The sequence below is a fragment of the Anomaloglossus baeobatrachus genome, chromosome 1 (genome assembly GCF_048569485.1).
Source record: "Anomaloglossus baeobatrachus isolate aAnoBae1 chromosome 1, aAnoBae1.hap1, whole genome shotgun sequence".
Lineage (NCBI taxonomy): Eukaryota > Metazoa > Chordata > Amphibia > Anura > Aromobatidae > Anomaloglossus > Anomaloglossus baeobatrachus.
The window spans coordinates 172,273,680-172,296,197 of NC_134353.1; the positions used below are offsets into that span (position 1 = coordinate 172,273,680).

Sequence of the window (22,518 nt, forward strand, 5' to 3'; positions counted from 1 at the left end):
ACGTGACTTATGAAGTAAATTTGCTTTCTTTCTATAAAGTTTAAATAAGAAAATTAAGGAATAAAATGGAAAATTCTTACTTTTAAATAAAAAAAATTGTTTAAAAGAACAGAGAGTCCTCAGTGGTTGATACCTTTTAATGGCTAACTGAAAAGATGGTAATAATTGCAAGCTTTCGAGACTACTCAGGTCTCTTCATCAGGCATGGTATAACACAAAATCTGAAGAGTCACGTATTTATACACAACAGGACTTAGAATAGTGCAGTAAAAAAAAAAAAAAAAAAAAAGAACAAGTTATATGAAACAGAACTATCTCTATGGCAGGGGGACAAGCTGTTCTAGCCATAAATACTGATGCAGTTCAGTGTGAAAGTTTTATTGTCCTTTGATAAGGGTCTGGTTTTATTGTCCTTTGATAAGGGTCTGGTCCAGGGCTGTGACATGCTCGGATGGTCAGAGGAGCACATCTTTTAACTGATGTAAAAAGACATGAATCCATGAGACACATTCATTCCTTCTCTGAATGTGTCAAAGGTCATCATAAGTTTGTACTCCCATAGTCTCCTGTCTCTCTGGGACTTGAAGTTTCCTTTCAATACCAGCAATTTCATGTCCATGATGCTGTGGTCTGGGTTACAAAAATGTTTGGCCACAGGTAGATCCATCCTTTTTTCTCTAATTGTGTGGTGGTGAGAATTCATCCTTGTCCTGAGCTGTTGTCCTGTCTCCCCTACATACAGACCCCCAGTTGGACATTTGGTACATATAATTAAGTACACCACATTGGTTGTGGTGCAGCTGAACGTACCTGGGATCTTGTAGTCCTGATGTGATCTGGGAATCTTTATCTTGTCCGTTGTCAATATTAATGGACAGGTCTTGCATTTTTTCTGGTTGCAGGGAAATGTTCCTGTTGGTGTTGGAGAGGACAGGGAGCTTCTGACAATGATGCTTCTTAGATTTGGGGGCTGTCTAAAACACAGAAGTGGGGGGTCTGGAAAAATAGATTTTAACCGGGCATCTTTTTGCAGTAATGGTTGTAGTTTCCGTGCAGCTCCTCTAAACACCTCCAGATGTGGATTGTAGGTGACTACAAGAGGGACCCGGTTGTTCTCTTCTTTGGTTTTATAATGTAGAAGATGGTTTCTTGATATTCTGGTGGCTCTTATAATCTGGTACGTGACTCTTCAGATTTTGTGTTATACCATGCCTGATGAAGAGACCTGAGTAGTCTCGAAAGCTTGCAATTATTACCATCTTTTCAGTTAGCCATTAAAAGGTATCAACCACTGAGGACTCTCTGTTCTTTTAAACAATTTTTTTTATCTCTACTGGCTAACACGGTACAAAGATATATTTTCTTTTAAATAGTGATTAAAAAAATTATGTAAATCGTTTCATTTAATACATCGGACTCTCTAAAACAAAGAGTCATTCTGTGTAATAAAAATTCTTGAGTATTTTGTGTGCTTTATGCAATCATCAAAGTCTTTTTTGGAAAGACTAAAGCACATCAGAGTAAAGGAAGTGCACCACAATGTAAAAATGTCTAAACATCTTAAAATTTTATGTATCAAAAACAAAAAAACATTATTTCTTTTATTAATATGTAGGGGTATAGCTCAGTGGCAGAGCATTTGACTGCAGATCAAGAGGTCCTTGGCTCAAATCTAAGTGCCCCCTGTAGTATAGTTTTCATAAAAATGTAACAATTTTCACACCTTTCAATAATATCATTTAGACAGCTTATCCATATCAGGCTGAACTTAGCACAAGTTTTATTTAAACGTGACTTATGAAGTAAATTTGCTTTCTTTCTATAAAGTTTAAATAAGAAAATTAAGGAATAAAATGGAAAATTCTTTCTTTTAAATAGTTATTAAAAAAATTATGTAAATCGTTTCATTTAATACATCGGACTCTCTAAAACAAAGAGTCATTCTGTGTAATAAAAATTCTTGAGTATTTTGTGTGCTTTATGAAATCATCAAAGTCTTTCTTGGAAAGACTAAAGCACATCAGAGTAAAGGAAGTGCACCACAATGTAAAAGTTTCTAAAAATCTTCAAATTTTATGTATCAAAAACAAAAAAACATTATTTCTTTTATTAATATGTAGGGGGTATAGCTCAGTGGCAGAGCATTTGACTGCAGATCAAGAGGTCCTTGGCTCAAATCCAAGTGCCCCCTGTAGTATGGTTTTTATAAAAATGTAACCTTTTTCACACCTTTCAATAATATCATTTAGACAGCTTATCCATATCAGGCTGAACTTAGCACAAGTTTTGTTTAAACGTGACTTATGAAGTAAATTTGCTTTCTTTCTATAAAGTATAAATAAGAAAATTAAGGAATAAAATGGAAAATTCTTTCTTTTAAATAGTGATTAAAAAAATTATGTAAATCCTTTCATTGAATACATCGGACTCTCTAAAACAAAGAGTCATTCTGTGTAATAAAAATTCTTGAGTATTTTGTGTGATTTATGCAATCATCAAAGTCCTTTTTTTGGAAAGACTAAAGCACATCAGAGTAAAGGAAGTGCACCACAATGTAAAAGTTTCTAAAAATCTTTAAATTTTATGTATCAAAAACAAAAAAACATTATTTCTTTTATTAATAAGTAGGGGGTATAGCTCAGTGGCAGAGCATTTTACTGCAGATCAAGAGGTCCTTGGTTCAAATCTGAGTGCCCCCTGTAGTATGGTTTTCATAAAAATGTAACAATTTTCACACCTTTCAATAATATCATTTAGACAGCTTATCCATATCAGGCTGAACTTAGCACAAGTTTTATTTAAACGTGACTTATGAAGTAAATTTGCTTTCTTTCTATAAAGTTTAAATAAGAAAATTAAGGAATAAAATGGAAAATTCTTTCTTTTAAATAGTGATTAAAAAAATTATGTAAATCGTTTCATTTAATACATCGGACTCTCTAAAACAAAGAGTCATTCTGTGTAATAAAAATTCTTGAGTATTTTGTGTGATTTATGCAATCATCAAAGTCTTTTTTTTGGAAAGACTAAAGCACATCAGAGTAAAGGAAGTGCACCACAATGTAAAAGTTTCTAAAAATCTTTAAATTTTATGTATCAAAAACAAAAAAACATTATTTCTTTCATTAATGTGTAGGGGGTATATCTCAGTGGCAGAGCATTTGACTGCAGATTAAGAGATCCTTGGTTCAAATCTGAGTGCCCCATATAGTATGGTTTTCATAAAAATGTAACAATTTTCACACCTTTCAATAATATCATTTAGACAGCTTATCCATATCAGGCTGAACTTAGCACAAGTTTTATTTAAACGTGACTTATGAAGTAAATTTGCTTTCTTTCTATAAAGTTTAAATAAGAAAATTAAGGAATAAAATGGAAAATTCTTTCTTTTAAATAGTGATTAAAAAAATTATGTAAATCGTTTCATTTAATACATCGGACTCTCTAAAACAAAGAGTCATTCTGTGTAATAAAAATTCTTGAGTATTTTGTGTGCTTTATGCAATCATCAAAGTCTTTTTTGGAAAGACTAAAGCACATCAGAGTAAAGGAAGTGCACCACAATGTAAAAATGTCTAAACATCTTAAAATTTTATGTATCAAAAACAAAAAAACATTATTTCTTTTATTAATATGTAGGGGTATAGCTCAGTGGCAGAGCATTTGACTGCAGATCAAGAGGTCCTTGGCTCAAATCTAAGTGCCCCCTGTAGTATAGTTTTCATAAAAATGTAACAATTTTCACACCTTTCAATAATATCATTTAGACAGCTTATCCATATCAGGCTGAACTTAGCACAAGTTTTATTTAAACGTGACTTATGAAGTAAATTTGCTTTCTTTCTATAAAGTTTAAATAAGAAAATTAAGGAATAAAATGGAAAATTCTTTCTTTTAAATAGTTATTAAAAAAATTATGTAAATCGTTTCATTTAATACATCGGACTCTCTAAAACAAAGAGTCATTCTGTGTAATAAAAATTCTTGAGTATTTTGTGTGCTTTATGAAATCATCAAAGTCTTTCTTGGAAAGACTAAAGCACATCAGAGTAAAGGAAGTGCACCACAATGTAAAAGTTTCTAAAAATCTTCAAATTTTATGTATCAAAAACAAAAAAACATTATTTCTTTTATTAATATGTAGGGGGTATAGCTCAGTGGCAGAGCATTTGACTGCAGATCAAGAGGTCCTTGGCTCAAATCCAAGTGCCCCCTGTAGTATGGTTTTTATAAAAATGTAACCTTTTTCACACCTTTCAATAATATCATTTAGACAGCTTATCCATATCAGGCTGAACTTAGCACAAGTTTTGTTTAAACGTGACTTATGAAGTAAATTTGCTTTCTTTCTATAAAGTATAAATAAGAAAATTAAGGAATAAAATGGAAAATTCTTTCTTTTAAATAGTGATTAAAAAAATTATGTAAATCCTTTCATTGAATACATCGGACTCTCTAAAACAAAGAGTCATTCTGTGTAATAAAAATTCTTGAGTATTTTGTGTGATTTATGCAATCATCAAAGTCCTTTTTTTGGAAAGACTAAAGCACATCAGAGTAAAGGAAGTGCACCACAATGTAAAAGTTTCTAAAAATCTTTAAATTTTATGTATCAAAAACAAAAAAACATTATTTCTTTTATTAATAAGTAGGGGGTATAGCTAAGTGGCAGAGCATTTGACTGCAGATCAAGAGGTCCTTGGTTCAAATCTGAGTGCCCCCTGTAGTATGGTTTTCATAAAAATGTAACAATTTTCACACCTTTCAATAATATCATTTAGACAGCTTATCCATATCAGGCTGAACTTAGCACAAGTTTTATTTAAACGTGACTTATGAAGTAAATTTGCTTTCTTTCTTTAAAGTTTAAATAAGAAAATTAAGGAATAAAATGGAAAATTCTTTCTTTTAAATAGTGATTAAAAAAATTATGTAAATCATTTCATTTAATGCATCGGACTCTCTAAAACAAAGAGTCATTCTGTGTAATAAAAATTCTTGAGTATTTTGTGTGATTTATGCAATCATCAAAGTCCTTTTTTTGGAAAGACTAAAGCACATCAGAGTAAAGGAAGTGCACCACAATGTAAAAGTTTCTAAAAATCTTCAAATTTTATGTATCAAAAACAAAAAAACATTATTTCTTTTATTAATATGTAGGGGGTATAGCTCAGTGGCAGAGCATTTGACTGCAGATCAAGAGGTCCTTGGCTCAAATCCAAGTGCCCCCTGTAGTATGGTTTTTATAAAAATGTAACCTTTTTCACACCTTTCAATAATATCATTTAGACAGCTTATCCATATCAGGCTGAACTTAGCACAAGTTTTGTTTAAACGTGACTTATGAAGTAAATTTGCTTTCTTTCTATAAAGTATAAATAAGAAAATTAAGGAATAAAATGGAAAATTCTTTCTTTTAAATAGTGATTAAAAAAATTATGTAAATCCTTTCATTGAATACATTGGACTCTCTAAAACAAAGAGTCATTCTGTGTAATAAAAATTCTTGAGTATTTTGTGTGATTTATGCAATCATCAAAGTCCTTTTTTTGGAAAGACTAAAGCACATCAGAGTAAAGGAAGTGCACCACAATGTAAAAGTTTCTAAAAATCTTTAAATTTTATGTATCAAAAACAAAAAAACATTATTTCTTTTATTAATAAGTAGGGGGTATAGCTCAGTGGCAGAGCATTTTACTGCAGATCAAGAGGTCCTTGGTTCAAATCTGAGTGCCCCCTGTAGTATGGTTTTCATAAAAATGTAACAATTTTCACACCTTTCAATAATATCATTTAGACAGCTTATCCATATCAGGCTGAACTTAGCACAAGTTTTATTTAAACGTGACTTATGAAGTAAATTTGCTTTCTTTCTTTAAAGTTTAAATAAGAAAATTAAGGAATAAAATGGAAAATTCTTTCTTTTAAATAGTGATTAAAAAAATTATGTAAATCATTTCATTTAATGCATCGGACTCTCTAAAACAAAGAGTCATTCTGTGTAATAAAAATTCTTGTGTATTTAGTGTGATTTATGCAGTCATCAAAGTCTTTTTTTGGAAAGACTAAAGCACATCAGAGTAAAGGAAATGCACCACAATGTAAAATTTTCTAAAAATCTTTAAATTTTATGAATCAAAAACAAAAAAACATTATTTCTTTTAATAATATGTAGGGGGTATAGCTTAGTGGCAGAGCATTTGACTGCAGATCAAGAGGTCCTTGGTTCAAATCCGAGTGCCCCCTGTAGTATGGTTTTCATAAAAATTTAACAATATTCACACCTTTCAATAATATCATTTAGACAGCTTATCCATATCAGGCTGAACTTAGCACAAATTTGTTTAAACGTGACTTATGAAGTAAATTTGCTTTCTTTCTATAAAGGTTAAATAAGAAAATTAAGGAATAAAATGGAAAATTCTTTGTTTTAAATAGTGTTTAAAAAAATTATGTAAATCGTTTCATTTAATACATTGGACTCTCTAAAACAAAGTGTCATTCTGTGTAATAAAAATTCTTGAGTATTTTGTGTGATTTATGCAATCATCAAAGTCTTTTTTTTGGAAAGACTAAAGCACATCAGAGTAAAGGAAGTGCACCACAATGAAAAAGTTTCTAAAAATCTTTAAATTTTATGTATCAAAAACAAAAAAACATTATTTCTTTTATTAACATGTAGGGGGTATAGCTCAGTGGCAGAGCATTTGACTGCAAATCAAGAGGTCCTTGGCTCAAATCCAAGTACCCCCTGTAGTATGGTTTTCATAGAAATGTAACCTTTTTCACACCTTTCAATAATATCATTTAGACAGCTTATCCATATCAGGCTGAACTTAGCACAAATTTGTTTAAACGTGACTTATGAAGTAAATTTGCTTTCTTTCTATAAAGTTTAAATAAGAAAATTAAGGAATAAAATGGAAAATTCTTTCTTTTAAATAGTGATTAAAAAATGTATGTAAATCGTTTCATTTAATACATCAGACTCTCTAAAACAAAGAGTCATTCTGTGTAATAAAAATTCTTGTGTATTTTGTGTGATTTATGCAATCATCAAAGTCTTTTTTTGGAAAGACTAAAGCACATCAGAGTAAAGGAAATGCACCACAATGTAAAAGTTTCTAAAAATCTTTAAATTTTATGTATCAAAAACAAAAAAACATTATTTCTTTTATTAATATGTAGGGGGTATAGCTCAGTGGCAGAGCATTTAACTGCAGATCAAGAGGTCCTTGGCTCAAATCCAAGTGCCCCCTGTAGTATGGTTTTCATAAAAATGTAACAATTTTCACACCTTTCAATAATATCATTTAGACAGCTTATCCATATCAGGCTGAACTTAGCACAAGTTTTATTTGAACGTGACTTATGAAGTAAATTTGCTTTCTTTCTATAAAGTTTAAATAAGAAAATTAAGGAATAAAATGGAAAAATCTTTCTTTTAAATAGTGATTAAAAAATTATGTAAATCGTTTCATTTAATACTTCAGACTCTCTAAAACAAAAAGTCATTCTGTGTTATAAAAATTCTTGAGTATTTTGTGTGCTTTATGCAATCATCAAAGTCTTTCTTGGAAAGACTAAAGCACATCAGAGTAAAGGAAGTGCACCACAATGTAAAAGTTTCTAAAAATCTTTAAATTTTATGTATCAAAAACAAAAAAACATTCTTTCTTTTATTAATATGCAGGGGGTATAGCTCAGTGGCAGAGCATTTGACTGCAGTTAAAGAGGTCATTGGTTCAAATCCGAGTGCCCCCTGTAGAATGGTTTTCATAAAAATGTTACAATTTTCACACCTTTCAATAATATCATTTAGACAGCTTATCCATATCAGGCTGATCTTAGCACAAGTTTTATTTAAACATGACTTATGAAGTAAATTTGCTTTCTTTCTATAAAGTTTAAAGAAGAAAATTAAGGAATAAAATGGAAAATTCTTTCTTTTAAATAGTGATTAAAAAAATTATGTAAATCGTTTAATTTAATACATCGGACTCTCTAAAACAAAGAGTCATTCTGTGTAATAAAAATTCTTGAGTATTTTGTGTGCTTTATGCAATCATCAAAGTCTTTTTTGGAAAGACTAAAGCACATCAGAGTAAAGGAAGTGCACCACAATGTAAAAGTTTCTAAAAATCTTCAAATTTTATGTATCAAAAACAAAAAAACATTATTTCTTTTATTAATATGTAGGGGGTATAGCTCAGTGGCAGAGCATTTGACTGCAAATCAAGAGGTCCTTGGCTCAAATCCAAGTACCGCCTGTAGAATGGTGTTCATAGAAATGTAACCTTTTTCACACCTTTCAATAATATCTTTTAGACAGCTTATCTATATCAGGCTGAACTTAGCACAAGTTTTGTTTAAACGTGACTTATGAAGTAAATTTGCTTTCTTTCTATAAAGTTTAAATAAGAAAATTAAGGAATAAAATGGAAAATTCTTTCTTTTAAATAGTGATTAAATATTAATGTAAATCGTTTCATTTAATACATCGGACTCTCTAAAACAAAGTGTCATTCTGTGTAATAAAAATTCTTGTGTATTTAGTGTAATTTATGCAGTCATCAAAGTCTTTTTTTGGAAAGACTAAAGCACATCAGAGTAAAGGAAATGCACCACAATGTAAAAGTTTCTAAAAATCTTTAAATTTTATGAATCAAAAACAAAAAAACATTATTTCTTTTAATAATATGTAGGGGGTATAGCTCAGTGGCAGAGTATTTGACTGCAGATCAAGAGGTCCTTGGTTCAAATCCGAGTGCCCCCTGTAGTATGGTTTTCATAAAAATGTAACAATATTCACACCTTTCAATAATATCATTTAGACAGCTTATCCATATCAGGCTGAACTTAGCACAAATTTGTTTAAACGTGACTTATGAAGTAAATTTGCTTTCTTTCTATAAAGTTTAAATAAGAAAATTAAGGAATAAAATGGAAAAATCTTTCTTTTAAATAGTGATTAAAAAATGTATGTAAATCGTTTCATTTAATACATCAGACTCTCTAAAACAAAGAGTCATTCTGTGTAATAAAAATTCTTGTGTATTTTGTGTGATTTATGCAATCATCAAAGTCTTTTTTGGAAAGACTAAAGCACATCAGAGTAAAGGAAGTGCACCACAATGTAAAAGTTTCTAAAAATCTTCAAATTTTATGTATCAAAAACAAAAAAACATTATTTCTTTTATTAATATGTAGGGGGTATAGCTCAGTGGCAGAGCATTTGACTGCAAATCAAGAGGTCCTTGGCTCAAATCCAAGTACCGCCTGTAGAATGGTGTTCATAGAAATGTAACCTTTTTCACACCTTTCAATAATATCTTTTAGACAGCTTATCCATATCAGGCTGAACTTAGCACAAGTTTTGTTTAAACGTGACTTATGAAGTAAATTTGCTTTCTTTCTATAAAGTTTAAATAAGAAAATTAAGGAATAAAATGGAAAATTCTTTCTTTTAAATAGTGATTAAATATTAATGTAAATCGTTTCATTTAATACATCAGACTCTCTAAAACAAAGTGTCATTCTGTGTAATAAAAATTCTTGTGTATTTAGTGTAATTTATGCAGTCATCAAAGTCTTTTTTTGGAAAGACTGAAGCACATCAGAGTAAAGGAAATGCACCACAATGTAAAAGTTTCTAAAAATCTTTAAATTTTATGAATCAAAAACAAAAAAACATTATTTCTTTTAATAATATGTAGGGGGTATAGCTCAGTGGCAGAGTATTTGACTGCAGATCAAGAGGTCCTTGGTTCAAATCCGAGTGCCCCCTGTAGTATGGTTTTCATAAAAATGTAACAATATTCACACCTTTCAATAATATCATTTAGACAGCTTATCCATATCAGGCTGAACTTAGCACAAATTTGTTTAAACGTGACTTATGAAGTAAATTTGCTTTCTTTCTATAAAGTTTAAATAAGAAAATTAAGGAATAAAATGGAAAAATCTTTCTTTTAAATAGTGATTAAAAAATGTATGTAAATCGTTTCATTTAATACATCAGACTCTCTAAAACAAAGAGTCATTCTGTGTAATAAAAATTCTTGTGTATTTTGTGTGATTTATGCAATCAACAAAGTCTTTTTTTGGAAAGACTAAAGCACATCAGAGTAAAGGAAATGTACCACAATGTAAAAGTTTCTAAAAATCTTCAAATTTTATGAATCAAAAACAAAAAAACATTATTTCTTTTAATAATATGTAGGGGGTATAGCTCAGTGGCAGAGGATTTGACTGCAGATCAAGAGGTCCTTGGTTCAAATCCGAGTGCCCCCTGTAGTATGGTTTTCATAAAAATGTAACAATATTCACACCTTTCAATAATATCATTTAGACAGCTTATCCATATCAGGCTGAACTTTGCACAAATTTGTTTAAACGTGACTTATGAAGTAAATTTGCATTCTTTCTATAAAGTTTAAATAAGAAAATTAAGGAATAAAATGGAAAATTCTTTCTTTTAAATAGAGATTAAATATTAATGTAAATCGTTTCATTTAATACATCGGACTCTCTAAAACAAAGTGTCATTCTGTGTAATAAAAATTCTTGAGTATTTTGTGTGATTTATGCAATCATCAAAGTCTTTTTTTTGGAAAGACTAAAGCACATCAGAGTAAAGGAAGTGCACCACAATGAAAAAGTTTCTAAAAATCTTCAAATTTTATGTATCAAAAACAAAAAAACATTATTTCTTTTATTAACATGTAGGGGGTATATCTCAGTGGCAGAGCATTTGACTGCAAATCAAGAGGTCCTTGGCTCAAACCAAGTACCCCCTGTAGTATGGTTTTCATAAAAATGGAACCTTTTTCACACCTTTCAATAATATCATTTAGACAGCTTATCCATATCAGGCTGAACTTAGCACAATTTTTGTTTAAACGTGACTTATGAAGTAAATTTGCTTTCTTTCTATAAAGTTTAAATAAGAAAATTAAGGAATAAAATGGAAAATTCTTTCTTTTAAATAGTGATTAAAAAATTTATGTAAATCGTTTCATTTAATACATCAGACTCTCTAAAACAAAGAGTCATTCTGTGTAATACAAATTCTTGAGTATTTTGTGTGATTTATGCAATCATCAAAGTCTTTTTTTTGGAAAGACTAAAGCACATCAGAGTAAAGGAAGTGCACCACAATGTAAAAGTTTCTAAAAATCTTTAAATTTTATGTATCAAAAACAAAAAACATTATTTATTTTATTAGTATGTAGGGGGTATAGCTCAGTGGCAGCGCATTTGACTGCAGATCAAGAGGTCCTTGGTTCAAATCCGAGTGCCCCCTGTAGTATGGTTTTCATAAAAATGTAACAATTTTCACACCTTTCAATAATATCATTTAGACAGCTTATCCATATCAGGCTGAATTTAGCACAAGTTTTATTTAAACGTGACTTATGAAGTAAATTTTCTTTCTTTCTATAAAGTTTAAATAAGAAAATTAAGGAATAAAATGGAAAATTCTTTCTTTTAAATAGTGATTAAAAAATTATGTAAATCGTTTCATTTACTACATCGGACTCTCTAAAACAGAGTCATTCTGTGTAATAAAAATTCTTGAGTATTTTGTGTGCTTTATGCAATCATCAAAATCTTTTTTTGGAAAGACTAAAGCACATCAGAGTAAAGGAAGTGCACCACAATGTAAAAGTTTCTAAAAATCTTCAAATTTTATGTATCAAAAACAAAAAAACATTATTTCTTTTATTAATATGTAGGGGGTATAGCTCAGTGGCAGAGCATTTAACTGCAGATCAAGAGGTACTTGGCTCAAATCCAAGTGCCCCCTGTAGTATGGTTTTCATAAAAATGTAACAATTTTCACACCTTTCAATAATATCATTTAGACAGCTTATCCATATCAGGCTGAACTTAGCACAAGTTTTGTTTAAACGTGACTTATGAAGTAAATTTGCTTTCTTTCTATAAAGTTTAAATAAGAAAATTAAGGAATAAAATGGAAAAATCTTTCTTTTAAATAGTGATTAAAAAAATTATGTAAATCGTTTCATTTAATACATCGGACTCTCTAAAACAAAAAGTCATTCTGTGTTATAAAAATTCTTGAGTATTTTGTGTGCTTTATGCAATCATCAAAGTCTTTCTTGGAAAGACTAAAGCACATCAGAGTAAAGGAAGTGCACCACAATGTAAAAGTTTCTAAAAATCTTTAAATTTGATGTATCAAAAACAAAAAAAACATTATTTTTTTTGTTAATATGCAGGGGGTATAGCTCAGTGGCAGAGCATTTGACTGCAGTTAAAGAGGTCCTTGGTTCAAATCCGAGTGCCCCCTGTAGTATGGTTTTCATAAAAATGTTACAATTTTCACACCTTTCAATAATATCATTTAGACAGCTTATCCATATCAGGCTGATCTTAGCACAAGTTTTATTTAAACGTGACTTATGAAGTAAATTTGCTTTCTTTCTATAAAGTTTAAAGAAGAAAATTAAGGAATAAAATGGAAAATTCTTTCTTTTAAATAGTGATTAAAAAAATTATGTAAATCGTTTAATTTAATACATCGGACTCTCTAAAACAAAGAGTCATTCTGTGTAATAAAAATTCTTGAGTATTTTGTGTGCTTTATGCAATCATCAAAGTCTTTTTTGGAAAGACTAAAGCACATCAGAGTAAAGGAAGTGCACCACAATGTAAAAGTTTCTAAAAATCTTCAAATTTTATGTATCAAAAACAAAAAAACATTATTTCTTTCAATAATATGTAGGGGGTATAGCTCAGTGGCAGAGCATTTGACTGCAAATCAAGAGGTCCTTGGCTCAAATCCAAATACCCCCTGTAGTATGGTTTTCATAGAAATGTAACCTTTTTCACACCTTTCTATAATATCATTTAGACAGCTTATCCATATCAGGTTGAACTTAGCACAAGTTTTGTTTAAACGTGACTTATTAATTAAATTTGCTTTCTTTCTATAAAGTTTAAATAAGAAAATTAAGGAATAAAATGGAAAATTCTTTCTTTTAAATAGTGATTAAAAAATTTATGTAAATCGTTTCATTTAATACATCAGACTCTCTAAAACAAAGAGTCATTCTGTGTAATAAAAATTCTTGAGTATTTTGTGTGATTTATGCAATCATCAAAGTCTTTTTTTTGGAAAGACTAAAGCACATCAGAGTAAAGGAAGTGCACCACAATGTAAAAGTTTCTAAAAATCTTTAAATTTTATGTATCAAAAACAAAAAAACATTATTTCTTTCAATAATATGTAGGGGGTATAGCTCAGTGGCAGAGCATTTGACTGCAAATCAAGAGGTCCTTGGCTCAAATCCAAATACCCCCTGTAGTATGGTTTTCATAGAAATGTAACCTTTTTCACACCTTTCTATAATATCATTTAGACAGCTTATCCATATCAGGTTGAACTTAGCACAAGTTTTGTTTAAACGTGACTTATTAATTAAATTTGCTTTCTTTCTATAAAGTTTAAATAAGAAAATTAAGGAATAAAATGGAAAATTCTTTCTTTTAAATAGTGATTAAAAAATTATGTAAATCGTTTCATTTACTACATCGGACTCTCTAAAACAGTCATTCTGTGTAATAAAAATTCTTAAGTATTTTGTGTGCTTTATGCAATCATCAAAGTCTTTTTTTGGAAAGACTAAAGCACATCAGAGTAAAGGAAGTGCACCACAATGTAAAAGTTTCTAAAAATCTTCAAATTTTATGTATCAAAAACAAAAAAACATTATTTCTTTTATTAATATGTAGGGGGTATAGCTCAGTGGCAGAGCATTTAACTGCAGATCAAGAGGTCCTTGGCTCAAATCCAAGTGCCCCCTGTAGTATGGTTTTCATAAAAATGTAACAATTTTCACACCTTTCAATAATATCATTTAGACAGCTTATCCATATCAGGCTGAACTTAGCACAAGTTTTGTTTAAACGTGACTTATGAAGTAAATTTGCTTTCTTTCTATAAAGTTTAAAGAAGAAAATTAAGGAATAAAATGGAAAATTCTTTCTTTTAAATAGTGATTAAAAAAATTATGTAAATCGTTTAATTTAATACATCGGACTCTCTAAAACAAAGAGTCATTCTGTGTAATAAAAATTCTTGAGTATTTTGTGTGCTTTATGCAATCATCAAAGTCTTTTTTGGAAAGACTAAAGCACATCAGAGTAAAGGAAGTGCACCACAATGTAAAAGTTTCTAAAAATCTTCAAATTTTATGTATCAAAAACAAAAAAACATTATTTCTTTCAATAATATGTAGGGGGTATAGCTCAGTGGCAGAGCATTTGACTGCAAATCAAGAGGTCCTTGGCTCAAATCCAAATACCCCCTGTAGTATGGTTTTCATAGAAATGTAACCTTTTTCACACCTTTCTATAATATCATTTAGACAGCTTATCCATATCAGGTTGAACTTAGCACAAGTTTTGTTTAAACGTGACTTATTAATTAAATTTGCTTTCTTTCTATAAAGTTTAAATAAGAAAATTAAGGAATAAAATGGAAAATTCTTTCTTTTAAATAGTGATTAAAAAATTTATGTAAATCGTTTCATTTAATACATCAGACTCCCTAAAACAAAGAGTCATTCTGTGTAATAAAAATTCTTGAGTATTTTGTGTGATTTATGCAATCATCAAAGTCTTTTTTTTGGAAAGACTAAAGCACATCAGAGTAAAGGAAGTGCACCACAATGTAAAAGTTTCTAAAAATCTTTAAATTTTATGTATCAAAAACAAAAAAACATTATTTCTTTTAATAATATGTAGGGGGTATAGCTAAGTGGCAGAGCATTTAACTGCAGATCAAGAGGTCCCTGGTTCAAATCCGAGTGCCCCCTGTAGTATGGTTTTCATAAAAATGTAACAATTTTCACACCTTTCAATAATATCATTTAGATAGCTTATCCATATCAGGCTGAACTTAGCACAAATTTGTTTAAACGTGACTTATGAAGTAAATTTGCTTTCTTTCTATAAAGTTTAAATAAGAAAATTAAGGAATAAAATGGAAAATTCTTTCTTTTAAATAGTGATTAATAAAATTATGTAAATCGTTTCATTTAATACATCGGACTCTCTAAAACAAAGAGTCATTCTGTGTAATAAAAATTCTTGAGTATTTTGTGTGCTTTATGCAATCATCAAAGTCTTTTTGGAAAGACTAAAGCACATCAGAGTAAAGAAAGTGCACCACAATGTAAAAGTTTCTAAAAATCTTCAAATTTTATGTATCAAAAACAAAAAAACATTATTTATTTTATTAATATGTAGGGGGTATAACTCAGTGGCAGAGCATTTGACTGCAGATCAAGAGGTCCTTGGCTCAAATCCAAGTGCCCCCTGTAGTATGGTTTTCATAAAAATGTAACCTTTTTCACATCTTTCAATAATATCATTTTGACAGCTTATCCATATCAGGCTGAACTTAGCACAAGTTTTGTTTAAACGTCACTTATGAAGTAAATTTGCTTTCTTTCTATAAAGTTTAAATAAGAAAATTAAGGAATAAAATGGAAAATTCTTTCTTTTAAATAGTGATTAAAAAAATTATGTAAATCGTTTCATTTAATACATCGGACTTTCTAAAACAAAGAGTCATACTGTGTAATAAAAATTCTTGAGTATTTTATGTGATTTATGCAATCATCAAAGTCTTTTTTTTGGAAAGACTAAAGCACATCAGAGTAAAGGAAGTGCACCACAATGTAAAAGTTTCTAAAAATCTTTAAATTTTATGTATCAAAAACAAAAAAACATTATTTCTTTTATTAATATGTAGGGAGTATAGCACAGTGGCAGAGCATTTGACTGCAGATCAAGAGGTCCTTGGTTCAAATCCGAGTGCCCCCTGTAGTATGGTTTTCATAAAAATGTAACAATTTTCACACCTTTCAATAATATCATTTAGACAGCTTATCCATATCAGGCTGAACTTAGCACAAATTTGTTTAAACGTGACTTATGAAGTAAATTTGCTTTCTTTCTATAAAGTTTAAATAAGAAAATTAAGGAATAAAATGGAAAATTCTTTCTTTTAAATAGTGATTAATAAAATTATGTAAATCGTTTCATTTAATACATCGGACTCTCTAAAACAAAGAGTCATTCTGTGTAATAAAAATTCTTGAGTATTTTGTGTGCTTTATGCAATCATCAAAGTCTTTTTGGAAAGACTAAAGCACATCAGAGTAAAGAAAGTGCACCACAATGTAAAAGTTTCTAAAAATCTTCAAATTTTATGTATCAAAAACAAAAAAACATTATTTATTTTATTAATATGTAGGGGGTATAACTCAGTGGCAGAGCATTTGACTGCAGATCAAGAGGTCCTTGGCTCAAATCCAAGTGCCCCCTGTAGTATGGTTTTCATAAAAATGTAACCTTTTTCACATCTTTCAATAATATCATTTTGACAGCTTATCCATATCAGGCTGAACTTAGCACAAGTTTTGTTTAAACGTCACTTATGAAGTAAATTTGCTTTCTTTCTATAAAGTTTAAATAAGAAAATTAAGGAATAAAATGGAAAATTCTTTCTTTTAAATAGTGATTAAAAAAATTATGTAAATCGTTTCATTTAATACATCGGACTCTCTAAAACAAAGAGTCATACTGTGTAATAAAAATTCTTGAGTATTTTATGTGATTTATGCAATCATCAAAGTCTTTTTTTTGGAAAGACTAAAGCACATCAGAGTAAAGGAAGTGCACCACAATGTAAAAGTTTCTAAAAATCTTTAAATTTTATGTATCAAAAACAAAAAAACATTATTTCTTTTATTAATATGTAGGGAGTATAGCACAGTGGCAGAGCATTTGACTGCAGATCAAGAGGTCCTTGGCTCAAATCCAAGTACCCCCTGTAGTATGGTTTTTATAAAAATGTAACCTTTTTCACACCTTTCAATAATATCATTTTGACAGCTTATCCATATCAGGCTGAACTTAGCACAAGTTTTTTTTAAACGTGACTGATGAAGTAAATTTGCTTTCTTTCTATAAAGTTTAAATAAGAAAATTAAGGAATAAAATGGAAAATTCTTTCTTTTAAATAGTGATTAAAAAAATTATGTAAATCGTTTCATTTAATACATCGGACTCTCTAAAACAAAGAGTCATTCTGTTTAATAAAAATTCTTGAGTATTTTGTGTGATTTATGCAATCATCAAAGTCTTTTTTTGGAAAGACTAAAGCACATCAGAGTAAAGGAAGTGCACCACAATGTAAAAGTTTCTAAAAATCTTTAAATTTTATGTATCAAAAACAGAAAAACATTATTTCTTTTATTAATATGTAGGGGGTATAGCTCAGTGGCAGAGCATTTGACTGCAGATCAAGAGGTCCTTGGCTCAAATCCAAGTGCCCCCTGTAGTATGGTTTTCATAAAAATGTAACCTTTTTCACACCTTTCAATAATATCATTAAGACAGCTTATCCATATCAGGCTGAACTTAGCACAAGTTTTGTTTAAACGTGACTTATGAAGTAAATTTGCTTTCTTTCTATAAAGTTTAAATAAGAAAATTAAGGAATAAAATGGAAAATTCTTTCTTTTAAATAGTGATTAAAAAAATTATGTAAATCGTTTCATTTAATACATCGGACTCTCTAAAACAAAGAGTCATACTGTGTAATAAAAATTCTTGAGTATTTTGTGTGATTTATGCAATCATCAAAGTCTTTTTTTTGGAAAGACTAAAGCACATCAGAGTAAAGGAAGTGCACCACAATGTAAAAGTTTCTAAAAATCTTTAAATTTTATGTATCAAAAACAAAAAAACATTATTTCTTTTATTAATATGTAGGGGGTATAGCTCAGTGGCAGAGCATTTGACTGCAGATCTAGAGGTCCTTGGTTCAAATCCGAGTGCCCCCTGTAGTATGGTTTTCATAAAAATGTAACAATTTTCACACCTTTCAATAATATCATTTAGACAGCTTATCCATATCAGGCTGAACTTAGCACAAGTTTTATTTAAACGTGACTTATGAAGTAAATTTGCTTTCTTTCTAAAAAGTTTAAATAAGAAAATTAAGGAATAAAATGGAAAATTCTTTCTTTTAAATAGTGATTAAAAAAATTATGTAAATCGTTTCATTTAATACATCGGACTCTCTAAAACAAAGAGTCATTCTGTGTAATAAAAATTCTTGAGCATTTTGTGTGCTTTATGCAATCATCAAAGTCTTTTTTGGAAAGACTAAAGCACATCAGAGTAAAGGAAGTGCACCACAATGTAAAAGTTTCTAAAAATCTTCAAATTTTATGTATCAAAAACAAAAAAACATTATTTCTCTTATTAATATGTAGGGGGTATAGCTCAGTGGCAGAGCATTTGACTGCAGATCAAGAGGTCCTTGGCTCAAATCCAAGTGCCCCTGTAGTATGGTTTTCATAAAAATGTAACAATTTTCACACCTTTCAATAATATCATTTAGACAGCTTATCCATATCAGGCTGAACTTAGCACAAGTTTTATTTAAACGTGACTTATGAAGTAAATTTGCTTTCTTTCTATAAAGTTTAAATAAGAAAATTAAGGAATAAAATGGAAAATTCTTTCTTTTAAATAGTGATTAAAAAAATTATGTAAATCGTTTCATTTAATACATCGGACTCTCTAAAACAAAGAGTCATACTGTGTAATAAAAATTCTTGAGTATTTTGTGTGATTTATGCAATCATCAAAGTCTTTTTTTTTGAAAGACTAAAGCACATCAGAGTAAAGGAAGTGCACCACAATGTAAAAGTTTCTAAAAATCTTTAAATTTTATGTATCAAAAACAAAAAAACATTATTTCTTTTAATAATATGTAGGGGGTATAGCTCAGTGGCAGCGCATTTGACTGCAGATCAAGAGGTCCTTGGTTCAAATCCAAGTGCCCCCTGTAGTATGGTTTTCATAAAAATGTAACAATTTTCACACCTTTCAATAATATCATTTAGACAGCTTATCCATATCAGGCTGAATTTAGCACAAGTTTTATTTAAACGTGACTTATGAAGTAAATTTTCTTTCTTTCTATAAAGTTTAAATAAGAAAATTAAGGAATAAAATGGAAAATTCTTTCTTTTAAATAGTGATTAAAAAATTATGTAAATCGTTTCATTTACTACATCGGACTCTCTAAAACAGTCATTCTGTGTAATAAAAATTCTTAAGTATTTTGTGTGCTTTATGCAATCATCAAAGTCTTTTTTTGGAAAGACTAAAGCACATCAGAGTAAAGGAAGTGCACCACAATGTAAAAGTTTCTAAAAATCTTCAAATTTTATGTATCAAAAACAAAAAAACATTATTTCTTTTATTAATATGTAGGGGGTATAGCTCAGTGGCAGAGCATTTAACTGCAGATCAAGAGGTCCTTGGCTCAAATCCAAGTGCCCCCTGTAGTATGGTTTTCATAAAAATGTAACAATTTTCACACCTTTCAATAATATCATTTAGACAGCTTATCCATATCAGGCTGAACTTAGCACAAGTTTTGTTTAAACGTGACTTATGAAGTAAATTTGCTTTCTTTCTATAAAGTTTAAATAAGAAAATTAAGGAATAAAATGGAAAAATCTTTCTTTTAAATAGTGATTAAAAAAATTATGTAAATCGTTTCATTTAATACATCGGACTCTCTAAAACAAAAAGTCATTCTGTGTTATAAAAATTCTTGAGTATTTTGTGTGCTTTATGCAATCATCAAAGTCTTTCTTGGAAAGACTAAAGCACATCAGAGTAAAGGAAGTGCACCACAATGTAAAAGTTTCTAAAAATCTTTAAATTTGATGTATCAAAAACAAAAAAAACATTATTTTTTTTGTTAATATGCAGGGGGTATAGCTCAGTGGCAGAGCATTTGACTGCAGTTAAAGAGGTCCTTGGTTCAAATCCGAGTGCCCCCTGTAGTATGGTTTTCATAAAAATGTTACAATTTTCACACCTTTCAATAATATCATTTAGACAGCTTATCCATATCAGGCTGATCTTAGCACAAGTTTTATTTAAACGTGACTTATGAAGTAAATTTGCTTTCTTTCTATAAAGTTTAAAGAAGAAAATTAAGGAATAAAATGGAAAATTCTTTCTTTTAAATAGTGATTAAAAAAATTATGTAAATCGTTTAATTTAATACATCGGACTCTCTAAAACAAAGAGTCATTCTGTGTAATAAAAATTCTTGAGTATTTTGTGTGCTTTATGCAATCATCAAAGTCTTTTTTGGAAAGACTAAAGCACATCAGAGTAAAGGAAGTGCACCACAATGTAAAAGTTTCTAAAAATCTTCAAATTTTATGTATCAAAAACAAAAAAACATTATTTCTTTCAATAATATGTAGGGGGTATAGCTCAGTGGCAGAGCATTTGACTGCAAATCAAGAGGTCCTTGGCTCAAATCCAAATACCCCCTGTAGTATGGTTTTCATAGAAATGTAACCTTTTTCACACCTTTCTATAATATCATTTAGACAGCTTATCCATATCAGGTTGAACTTAGCACAAGTTTTGTTTAAACGTGACTTATTAATTAAATTTGCTTTCTTTCTATAAAGTTTAAATAAGAAAATTAAGGAATAAAATGGAAAATTCTTTCTTTTAAATAGTGATTAAAAAATTTATGTAAATTGTTTCATTTAATACATCAGACTCCCTAAAACAAAGAGTCATTCTGTGTAATAAAAATTCTTGAGTATTTTGTGTGATTTATGCAATCATCAAAGTCTTTTTTTTGGAAAGACTAAAGCACATCAGAGTAAAGGAAGTGCACCACAATGTAAAAGTTTCTAAAAATCTTTAAATTTTATGTATCAAAAACAAAAAAAATTATTTCTTTTAATAATATGTAGGGGGTATAGCTAAGTGGCAGAGCATTTAACTGCAGATCAAGAGGTCCCTGGTTCAAATCCGAGTGCCCCCTGTAGTATGGTTTTCATAAAAATGTAACAATTTTCACACCTTTCAATAATATCATTTAGACAGCTTATCCATATCAGGCTGAACTTAGCACAAATTTGTTTAAACGTGACTTATGAAGTAAATTTGCTTTCTTTCTATAAAGTTTAAATAAGAAAATTAAGGAATAAAATGGAAAATTCTTTCTTTTAAATAGTGATTAATAAAATTATGTAAATCGTTTCATTTAATACATCGGACTCTCTAAAACAAAGAGTCATTCTGTGTAATAAAAATTCTTGAGTATTTTGTGTGCTTTATGCAATCATCAAAGTCTTTTTGGAAAGACTAAAGCACATCAGAGTAAAGAAAGTGCACCACAATGTAAAAGTTTCTAAAAATCTTCAAATTTTATGTATCAAAAACAAAAAAACATTATTTATTTTATTAATGTGTAGGGGGTATAACTCAGTGGCAGAGCATTTGACTGCAGATCAAGAGGTCCTTGGCTCAAATCCAAGTGCCCCCTGTAGTATGGTTTTCATAAAAATGTAACCTTTTTCACATCTTTCAATAATATCATTTTGACAGCTTATCCATATCAGGCTGAACTTAGCACAAGTTTTGTTTAAACGTCACTTATGAAGTAAATTTGCTTTCTTTCTATAAAGTTTAAATAAGAAAATTAAGGAATAAAATGGAAAATTCTTTCTTTTAAATAGTGATTAAAAAAATTATGTAAATCGTTTCATTTAATACATCGGACTCTCTAAAACAAAGAGTCATACTGTGTAATAAAAATTCTTGAGTATTTTATGTGATTTATGCAATCATCAAAGTCTTTTTTTTGGAAAGACTAAAGCACATCAGAGTAAAGGAAGTGCACCACAATGTAAAAGTTTCTAAAAATCTTTAAATTTTATGTATCAAAAACAAAAAAACATTATTTCTTTTATTAATATGTAGGGAGTATAGCACAGTGGCAGAGCATTTGACTGCAGATCAAGAGGTCCTTGGTTCAAATCCGAGTGCCCCCTGTAGTATGGTTTTCATAAAAATGTAACAATTTTCACACCTTTCAATAATATCATTTAGACAGCTTATCCATATCAGGCTGAACTTAGCACAAGTTTTATTTAAACGTGACTTATGAAGTAAATTTGCTTTCTTTCTATAAAGTTTAAATAAGAAAATTAAGGAATAAAATGGAAAATTCTTTCTTTTAAATAGTGATTAAAAAAATTATGTAAATCGTTTAATTTAATACATCGGACTCTCTAAAACAAAGAGTCATTCTGTGTAATAAAAATTCTTGAGTATTTTGTGTGCTTTATGCAATCATCAAAGTCTTTTTTGGAAAGACTAAAGCACATCAGAGTAAAGGAAGTGCACCACAATGTAAAAGTTTCTAAAAATCTTCAAATTTTATGTATCAAAAACAAAAAAACATTATTTCTTTCAATAATATGTAGGGGGTATAGCTCAGTGGCAGAGCATTTGACTGCAAATCAAGAGGTCCTTGGCTCAAATCCAAATACCCCCTGTAGTATGGTTTTCATAGAAATGTAACCTTTTTCACACCTTTCTATAATATCATTTAGACAGCTTATCCATATCAGG

General features: G+C 29.4%; 5 non-coding genes across 5 annotated transcripts; all 5 read left to right on the top strand.

Annotated features, from left to right (window-relative positions):
* The first annotated feature begins 6,177 nt into the window (after positions 1-6,177).
* Positions 6,178-6,249, top strand: TRNAC-GCA (transfer RNA cysteine (anticodon GCA)). The gene has a single exon. It is a non-coding gene; the product is annotated as a tRNA-Cys (tRNA).
* Positions 6,250-6,684: 435 nt separating this feature from the next.
* On the top strand, positions 6,685-6,756 carry TRNAC-GCA (transfer RNA cysteine (anticodon GCA)). Its single transcript has one exon. It is a non-coding gene; the product is annotated as a tRNA-Cys (tRNA).
* A 1,951-nt stretch (positions 6,757-8,707) lies between these two features.
* On the top strand, positions 8,708-8,779 carry TRNAC-GCA (transfer RNA cysteine (anticodon GCA)). The gene has a single exon. It is a non-coding gene; the product is annotated as a tRNA-Cys (tRNA).
* A 939-nt stretch (positions 8,780-9,718) lies between these two features.
* Positions 9,719-9,790, top strand: TRNAC-GCA (transfer RNA cysteine (anticodon GCA)). The gene has a single exon. It is a non-coding gene; the product is annotated as a tRNA-Cys (tRNA).
* Positions 9,791-17,816: 8,026 nt separating this feature from the next.
* On the top strand, positions 17,817-17,888 carry TRNAC-GCA (transfer RNA cysteine (anticodon GCA)). Its single transcript has one exon. It is a non-coding gene; the product is annotated as a tRNA-Cys (tRNA).
* The last annotated feature ends 4,630 nt before the right edge of the window (positions 17,889-22,518 follow it).